The sequence below is a fragment of the Lupinus angustifolius genome, chromosome LG11 (assembly GCF_001865875.1).
Source record: "Lupinus angustifolius cultivar Tanjil chromosome LG11, LupAngTanjil_v1.0, whole genome shotgun sequence".
Taxonomy (NCBI): Eukaryota; Viridiplantae; Streptophyta; class Magnoliopsida; order Fabales; family Fabaceae; genus Lupinus; species Lupinus angustifolius.
The window spans coordinates 4461795-4470939 of NC_032019.1; the positions used below are offsets into that span (position 1 = coordinate 4461795).

Sequence of the window (9145 nt, forward strand, 5' to 3'; positions counted from 1 at the left end):
AATTGATGTCATACTTTTCAAGACACTTTGAAAAGTGCTACTCCAACTTTCTAAGGTAGACTTCATAATCTCAAGACTCAACTTTTGTGGGTTGTAAGCTACACTTATCTTTTAATTAGTTTTAATATTTTAGGTTTTAAATGGCTAAAATTTGGTACATTTAGCCTAAATATTAATATTATCAACCCAAATCATCATGACCTGAACTATAGTAAAGTCAAAATGGTGTTTACAAACATTTCTTAGACGAAATATTAGACTAAACTTTCTATATAGTAGGCTTAGCTACGATCCATTAACTAGAATCCTACTTTACATTAACAAACATATATTATGCTTAATTTATTTATTCTTATGGAAGCATTTTAATCTTTCATTACATATATATGTAAAAGATTGAATTCAGGAAAATATTTCAAGAAATGTTTTCTCTAACATTTGAAGATGACTCTGAATTCATTTCACCTGTCGAACATCGACAACGATGTAAAGAGCAATGGCAAATATGTGGGCAATCGAAATCGTATCGGCATGGACCCATGAAATAATCATTTGGTGTGACTGCATCATTAGTTTCGGAATTCAAACCTGCAAATGCATCTCATTAATGTAAATAAATCACAATAAGATTTCCAATCTAATATGATAACTTTTTTTTATAAACAAAAATGTATTATAAGAGAGCATATAGATACTCCATTCAATTATAAGAGGAGGACATTAACCATTACTCCAAACACATATTGGCATTGAAATTTATTAAAAACAAACAATCCTTAATTAAGTTAATGAACAACTCAAGGAAAATACAAGCCTACAATTTTATAAATGTTTTATATAATTCGGTTAAAATAAGAATGTGCTGAAACTTTGATAGCCTCATATGTCTGAGGATGATTTAAATCATGATATATAAATGAGATATCACATGAAGTTTTCAATGAAAAAGAAAATTACTTGAAGCGCATACTAGCAGGATGGTAAAGAAGCTAAGTATAACAAAACACTTCTTCATATTTTGTTGGCTATAGTGAATAGTGATATTGTTTTAATGTCAGCGTTCTCCTATGAACTTTTATAGGTGAAGTAATACATATGATTTCTAGGGCTAAACTCATTTAATGAGTAAATTTAATGTGAGTGTTATCGTGTGAACTCTTATTCTTTTGTTGATTTAGTGAGACACCATTCAAATTTTCTATGTCTTTATTAATTATAGAAATTGTATGGATATGAGTATTATTTGTTCTCCTATTTCATTTATCTCTTATTTAATAAAGATTTTGTTGTTGACAAAAAAATGCATGAACCTACATTAAATTTGATGTAGAATTATTAATTGAATACAATTTCTCAATAATTTATTATATCTTTTTTTGTACGGTATTTTCTCATTTTTTTAGTAATGAATTAATCTCTTTCAGAATGTGTGACTACATCTCTCAACAAGTGTCACTCCCGGAATCGAATCATTGACTTTTTATTCATCATAGGGATCTTGCATAGCATTACACCACTAGATCAATATTTTGTTGGTATAATTTTGTATATCTAATAGTATATATTAATTTTGTTTGACTCATACATTAAAAGAAGAAAAAAGGAGCTGAAAAAAAGAAGAAAAAAAAGATCTTTTCGTAGAACCAATCATATATACTTTCATCATATGAATATGGAACTAGTATATTGGGGATGTGTAACTATTACTTTTAACAAAAATTGTTCTCAATAATCAGATTTTTGACTTCAAATTAGTATAATACATGAGGATCTAATATGACCTTACAACATAAGATCAACACCTCATTGGTAAATGATACTTGACTACTAATTTTGATTTGCGAATGAGTTGAAAAATTTACAAGGAAAATATGACAGTACAAATATTTTTTTTAAATTATATATTATCATTTATTAGCATCCTATCATTTTAAAATCCAAAGCTTATTTTAATATGCTTTGAAACAAAATAAAAATAACACGATGTATGAGAAATTAATAATATTGCATGATTTTGAAATTGTAGTAGAAAATTAATGTATTTTGAGAATAATATCAAATTTGATTTGGTAGAAGTAATGGGCTTGACCTATAGATCGAGGTGCAAGACACACATAAAAGTACACCATAAAATATTAAAGAACCTAGTTTTCTAATTATACAACCATAAATTACAATCAAATTTTCTCTCTTAAAACTTGTACAACCCATCCACATTAGAAAGAATAAGAATTGTTCCAACATCCATGTTTGGACTCATATTGGTATGTTAGATTTCCCCCAAGCTATGTTGACCATGCTGCCAATCTCATGCTCCATTAGTATTTATCTTTCTCGTTCTTTATCAATGTTATTTCTATCATGATATGATATGTAACTTTTATTCATTAAAATGTAAAATCAAATAAATAAGAGTATAATCTTTACTAATTTTAAAAATATAAGCATAATAATCATTTTAAGGATGATAGAGAACTTATAAGTATTTATATTTTTTCTTCAATTCATTCTTTGAATGAGTAATAATCATATTAAGGGTGTAGGAAACTCATAAGTATTTTTCTTATTTTCCTATAATAATAAATAAGTAAAAATGTAAATACTCATATATATATATATATATATATATTACTATATACACAAAAAATAGCTTTTAAAATGGTTTGAATGAATAAGTTCAATATAATATTATATTCATATAATATATATAGTAATTATTAAATATTCTTTAATATATACTATACATATATCTATTTAATATTTATAACTTAAATGTTATATATACTAAAATTAATAAACTTATTTAATAATTAATAAGAAATTAAATAATGAAATTCAATTATAGACCATTCTATATTAGCTATTCTATTGAATATTAGAATATATTCTTTAAATTCAGATTATTCTGACATGCACTATTGTGACAGTCAACCTATATTTTTATTATTTGATATTGAATATAGAGTATGTTCGAGATATTTAAAAAAAAAAAATTCGAGAAAGAATAAGTCAATAATCCTTTGTATGAATTTGTTTTAATAACTTTCTAAAATTGTGAATTTTTGGGTTAGAAAGTTGGTGAGAACTTTCATTGCACCAATTGTTTTTTAATACATTAATCCTAAATGTAAGATAAGTTTTGTGTAATTAATAATTACTTTTTCATGTACTATTATACTTTGCATCCTTATTTCACTAGAAGTCATCAAACCTCTTTTTATTTATCAGACATTAGAAAAAAGATGGTCGATGAGGCTATAGAAGAAATGAAACATAAGAAAAATAAATGATATATTCTTAAGTTAAAGTGAAGAAGACAGTAAGTGACCGAGTCCAATTCCATCACCCGTAATGAAAAGAATATTTAAAAGATAAACAATAATGTAAAAGTGTTAGATGTACATCTAGTCTAAGATAGCAAATGTAGAGATAGCCAAATGTAACACCACACAACACCACACCTAAGAGAGAGACATGATATAGTCTCCAATCATATAGGAGAAACTATTTGTGTCCTTGATTACACGAATTGAATAAATTAAATGCAATGAAGACGCAAAGAGAAATCAGTTGAATGACTTTTATATATGTTTTGCCTTTACATAATTTTTAAACATTTAAAAATGACATAATTGGAATATATAAATTATACATGTTCAATTATTTAAATATTTTTAACTTCGTTAGACATATTTTGCCTTTATTTGTTGTAGTATATGTACGTACGTACGTATGTACGTACGTACGTACGTACGTATGTATGTATGTATGTATGTATTTAGTATAAAAATTAAGGTAGTGTATGAACATAATGAGTTAAATTATATTTAGCTCAAATTTGACTCGCTTGTTAAATAAGTTCCACTTGTAGCTCAATTTTAATTCAGTATCGAGTTTATTTTCAATCCTAATTGTAGCATATGCATGATCTCTAAAAATATTATTAAAATAGACCAAAAAGTTTATAAAAAAAAAAAGTTAATGCTACAATACAATTTAGCTTATTGTCAATGCTAATTGTGTCGATCTAATTCATGATTTTTAGCATTGGCTAAAAGAACATACCATTATTTGTATGACTTTTTTGCATGAATCATGATCAATTCTAATTTTTTGCAATAGCAGTGTTAAAATAGGGTAAGAGCCATGAAAAGAAAGCTTCTTGATGAATCAAGAAGTGTATAAAAGAAAGCTTAAAGAAATAAGAATGAGAAACAAAGATTGATAATATTCTCATTGAATGAATTGAATTGATTGAATAAGAAGTTAGCTAATATGACTTATTTATACAAGAGAAAAGAAGAAAAGAAAGCTTGTAAAGCAAATAACTAACATAAACCTAACTTGTTAATTCCTAGCCGACTATCATCTTCCAAAATAACTTATCATATATCTTTAATATCCCCCTCAAGTTGGTGAGTGAAACTTTTCACTCTCCAACTTGGAATTGATTTGATGCTTGATTTGAAGTAATAATAACGCTTAACCACCCAAAGCATAAGCTTAAAGAAATAAGAAATAAGAAGTGTATAAAAGAAAGCTTAAAGAAGCTTAAAGAAATAAGAATGAGAAACAAAGATTGATAATATTCTCATTGAATGAATTGAATTGATTGAATAAGAAATAAGCTAATATGACTTATTTATACAAGAGAAAAGAATAAGAAAGCTTGTAAAGCAAGTAACTAACATAAACCTAACTTGCTAATTCCTAACTTTCTAACCAACTATATATCATCTTCTAAAATAACCTATCATATATCTTTAATAGTAACAACTCTAAGCCACATGGTTGTAAGTGTTCTATAAATGAAACTCACCAACATAACTCACCAACATAAATGAAAAGAGTGATGTTTTTTTCTTTCAATATGAAACTGAACTTAAACAATGTAATCTTGTGTACATGCAATTCCCACAAAGCTAACTTGGGTGTTTACATTTTTTGATATCCTGACTCTCACCCTATGAGTATGACACTAATCATTTTCACGATGTATGACTATCTCTCCCAACAATTGTTTCTCTTAATAAAGATGATTTATATTTGTTGTAGTTGGTAATGTGATGACCAAGAATATATAGCCTGTAATAAAACAAGAGTTGGGATCAGTTGATAGCAGGTGCCAAATTTTTTACACTAAATCTCATCATTTAATTTTATTTTCATTGAATGGATGATATCTATTCACACAAAAAATTAAACTTCACATGCCTTGTCAATTATCATGACTCACTTCATCTCCTTCAAAGACCCAAGGCTCTTCCCATCCCTTCTACTTGTCAAAAGAGAAGTATCCATTAAACACGACCATAGCATACATCTATAAAATGAAAATCCATGAAACTCATTGAAGTTAACCCATGTGAGAGACTAGAAGATCCTCAAAACCATCACTCATGAAATCCAAATCACCAAGGGATTGTTGAAGAAAAAATAAAGACTCTATCTAAACATCTAATAACCTAGAGATTGCAAAGTTGGGTTGATAAGAAATATAAAAAGAGATTAATATTTATGTATTATCAAAGTTTTTTACATAATTTTTTATATTATTTATTTTTATTACTTTTGTTTAAGAATAAATAATTTATCAAAAAAAAAAAGGCATGATTCCTTTGATTTTTTTATTTCCCGTTAGTTTAAATCCTCTAATTTACATACCCGATTACTCAATTGTGGTTAGTGTTGTTCCCGTATTTTGAAACACATTGTTTGTCGTTATGTGCATTATATCATTATCATATACACATGATAATCACGAATGTTTTATCTAGGGTTTTTACACCCTATGCTATTTCAACTTTTGTAATTTTCATTTGGTTTGGCTTTGCCTCCTTTCCATCACAAAAATGTAAACCAATAATGCTTTGTTGATATGTATTATTTGATAAAATTGATGAACCTAAGGATGCACGAAGCCAGAACAAGCTAGACTAGATGATCGAGTCATTATGCCAAGATTCATGCATCATGTTTGGCCAGATGATCGAGTCATCGTGTCAAGACTTATGCACAATGACCGAGAAGCACACACTAGAAGCGTCAGATGACACGTAACCTGATCGAGAGGATCATGTGTTTGGTGTGTGCTCCTCTCGTCTAGGTTGCGCGCCATCTAATGTGTGTGATGTGTGTTCCTCTTGGCCAAGTTATGTGCCATCTGATGCTTCTAGTGCGTGCTCCTCGGTCATGGCGTATGAATCTTGGCATGATGACTCGGTCATCTGGCCAAGCTTGGATTTAAATAAGTTAAGGAAACATTCTACACAATAGAGGTTACTACTTTGAAGTGGATCCTCATCATCTGTCCCAAATTTTATATATCATTTCATGTACCCCTTATTTCTCATTGGTCAGAAAAGTAAAACATGAATGAAATATATATTAATTTTATATTTTCTGACCAATGAAAATGAAATATACATAAAGTAGTACATATATTGGAACATAAGATGTGCTCTCCTTTGAAGTGTGTGAATCTGAATTTATCACTTACAAAATTTAAGTTGTTTAGGTGAGTTGGTCTAATTGTAGATAGTGATCACTCTGAAGACACATGACCCATATTTGATTGAAGCTAGTATATACTCTCATTCCATGAAATTCAATCAATCCCCATGTATGTTTGTCATACATTCTATGCCATCCCAATAAATCCCAAATAAAGCCAATGAAACTATGGTGAAAAAAGGTTTAAGCTTTTGAATTAACTCATTTTATGATAACTATAATGTTGTTCAGTCATCGTAGCAACTCTATGTATTGGGATAGATATTTGATTATTATTATTTTATTATAGGTAAATATTTTGATTTTCGTTTGGGTAAATCCCCAATATGCATATGAGGTTTAAACAAATAGCCAAACAAAAACACTAGTGAGTACAAGTCACTTATCGCCAAATAACAAGATCATATACTAGAAACTCACTCTTCTGAAACCATCTAAAAGATATGTTTAGTATGATAGCTAACTACGTATTTAAACAAATTCTAAGTAGGTCTAAGCCAATAAAAAAATAAGAGAAAAACGGATAAAAAACTAAAGAGGTGTAATCAAACCGTGAATCTCTTCAGCTTGAGAAAATGTAAAAATTACGAGGGACCACTTCAGCAACTTTTGTGGATCGTAAGCTACGGTTATCTTTTAATTAGTTTTAATATTTTAGGTTTTAAATGGCTAAAATTTGGTACATTTAGCCTAAATATTAATGTTATCAGCCCAAATCATCATGACCTGAACTATAGTAAAGTCAAAATGGTGTTTACAAACATTTCTTGGACGAAATATTAAACTAAACTTTCGATATAGTAGGCTTAGCTACGATCCATTAACTAAAATCTTATTTTACATTAACAAACATATATTATGCTTAATTTATTTATTCTTATGGAAGCATTTTAATCTTTCATTACATATATATGTAAAAGATTGAATTCAGGAAAATATTTCAAGAAATGTTTTCTCTAACATTTGAAGATGACTCTGAATTCATTCCACCCGTCGAACATCGACAACGATGTAAAGAGCAATGGCAAATATGTAGGCAATCGAAATCGTATCGGCATGGACCCATGAAATAATCATTTAGTGTGACTGCATCATTAGTTTTGGAATTCAAACCTGCAAATGCATCTCATTAATGTAAATAAATCACAATAAGATTTCCAATCTAATGTGATATGTAACTTTTTTTTATAAACAAAAATGTATTATAAGAGAGCATATACTCCATTCAATTATTACAGACATTACTCCAAACACATATTAGCATAGAAATTTATTAAAAACAAACAATCCTTAATTATGTTAATGAACAACTCAAGAAAAATACAAGCATCCATTTCCTACATTTATAAAAGTTTTATATAACTCGGTTAAAATAAGAATGTGCTGAAACTTTGATAGCATCATATGTCTGACGATGATTTAAATCATGATATATAAATAAGACATCACATGAAGTTTTCAATGAAAAAGAAAATTACTTGAAGCGCATACTAGCAGGATGGTAAAGAAGCTAAGTATAACAAAAGAATTCTTCATATTTTGTTGGCTATAGTGAATAGTGATATTGTTTTAATGTTAGCGTTCTCGTATGAACTTTTATAGGCGAAACAATACATATGATTTCTGGGACTAAACTCATTTAATGAGTAAATTTAATGTGAGTGTTATCCTGTGAACTCTTATTCTTTTGTTGATTGAGTGAGACACCCTTCAAATTGTCTGTCTTTATTAATTATAGAGATTATATAGATATGAGTATTATTTGTTCTCTTATTTCATTTATCTCTTATTTAATAAAGGTTTCATTATTGACAAAAAAAAAATGCATGAACCTACATTAAATTTGATGTAGAATTATTAATTGAATACATTGTCTCAATAATTTATTATATTTTTTTTGTACTATCAATGGTATCTTCTCATTTTTTTAGTAATGAACTAATCTCTTTCAGGATGTGTGACTGCCTCTCTCAACAAGTGTCGCTCTCGGAATCGAATCATTGACTTTTTATTCATCATAGGGATCTTGCATAGCATTACACCATTAGATCAACATTTTGTTGGTATAATTTTTTATATCTAATAGTATATATTAATTTTGTTTGACTCATATATTAAAAGAAGAAAAAAGGAGTTGAAAAAAAGAAGAAGAAAACAGATCTTTTTGTATAACCAATCATATATACTTTCATCATATGAATATGGAACTAGTATATTGGGGATGTGTAACTATTAATTTTAACAAAAATCGTTCTCAATAATCAGATTTTTGACCTCAAATTAGTATAATACATGAGGATCTAGTATGACTTTACAACATAAGATCAACACCTCATTGGTAAATGATATTTGACTACTAATTTTGATTTGCGAATGAGTTAAAAAATTTACAAGGAAAATATGACACTACAAATATATTTTTTAAAATTATATATTATCATTTATTAGCATCCTGTCATTTTAAAATCCAAAGCTTATTTTAATATGCTTTGAAACAAAATAAAAATAACACGATGTATGAGAAATTAATAATATGGCATGATTTTGAAATTGTAGTAGAAAATTAATGAATTTTGAGAATAATATCAAATTTGATTTGGTAGAAGTAATAGGCTTGACCTATAGATAGAGG

The 9145-nt window shown here is 27.8% G+C and overlaps 2 long non-coding RNA genes across 2 annotated transcripts; both read right to left on the reverse strand.

Moving 5' to 3' along the window:
* On the reverse strand, positions 356-1021 carry LOC109360274. Its single transcript, XR_002109148.1, has 2 exons — positions 958-1021; positions 356-588 (listed from the first exon to the last, which is right to left on the reverse strand). It is a non-coding gene; the product is annotated as an uncharacterized LOC109360274 (long non-coding RNA).
* On the reverse strand, positions 7394-8068 carry LOC109360261. The gene is made up of 2 exons (XR_002109144.1): positions 7992-8068; positions 7394-7626 (listed from the first exon to the last, which is right to left on the reverse strand). It is a non-coding gene; the product is annotated as an uncharacterized LOC109360261 (long non-coding RNA).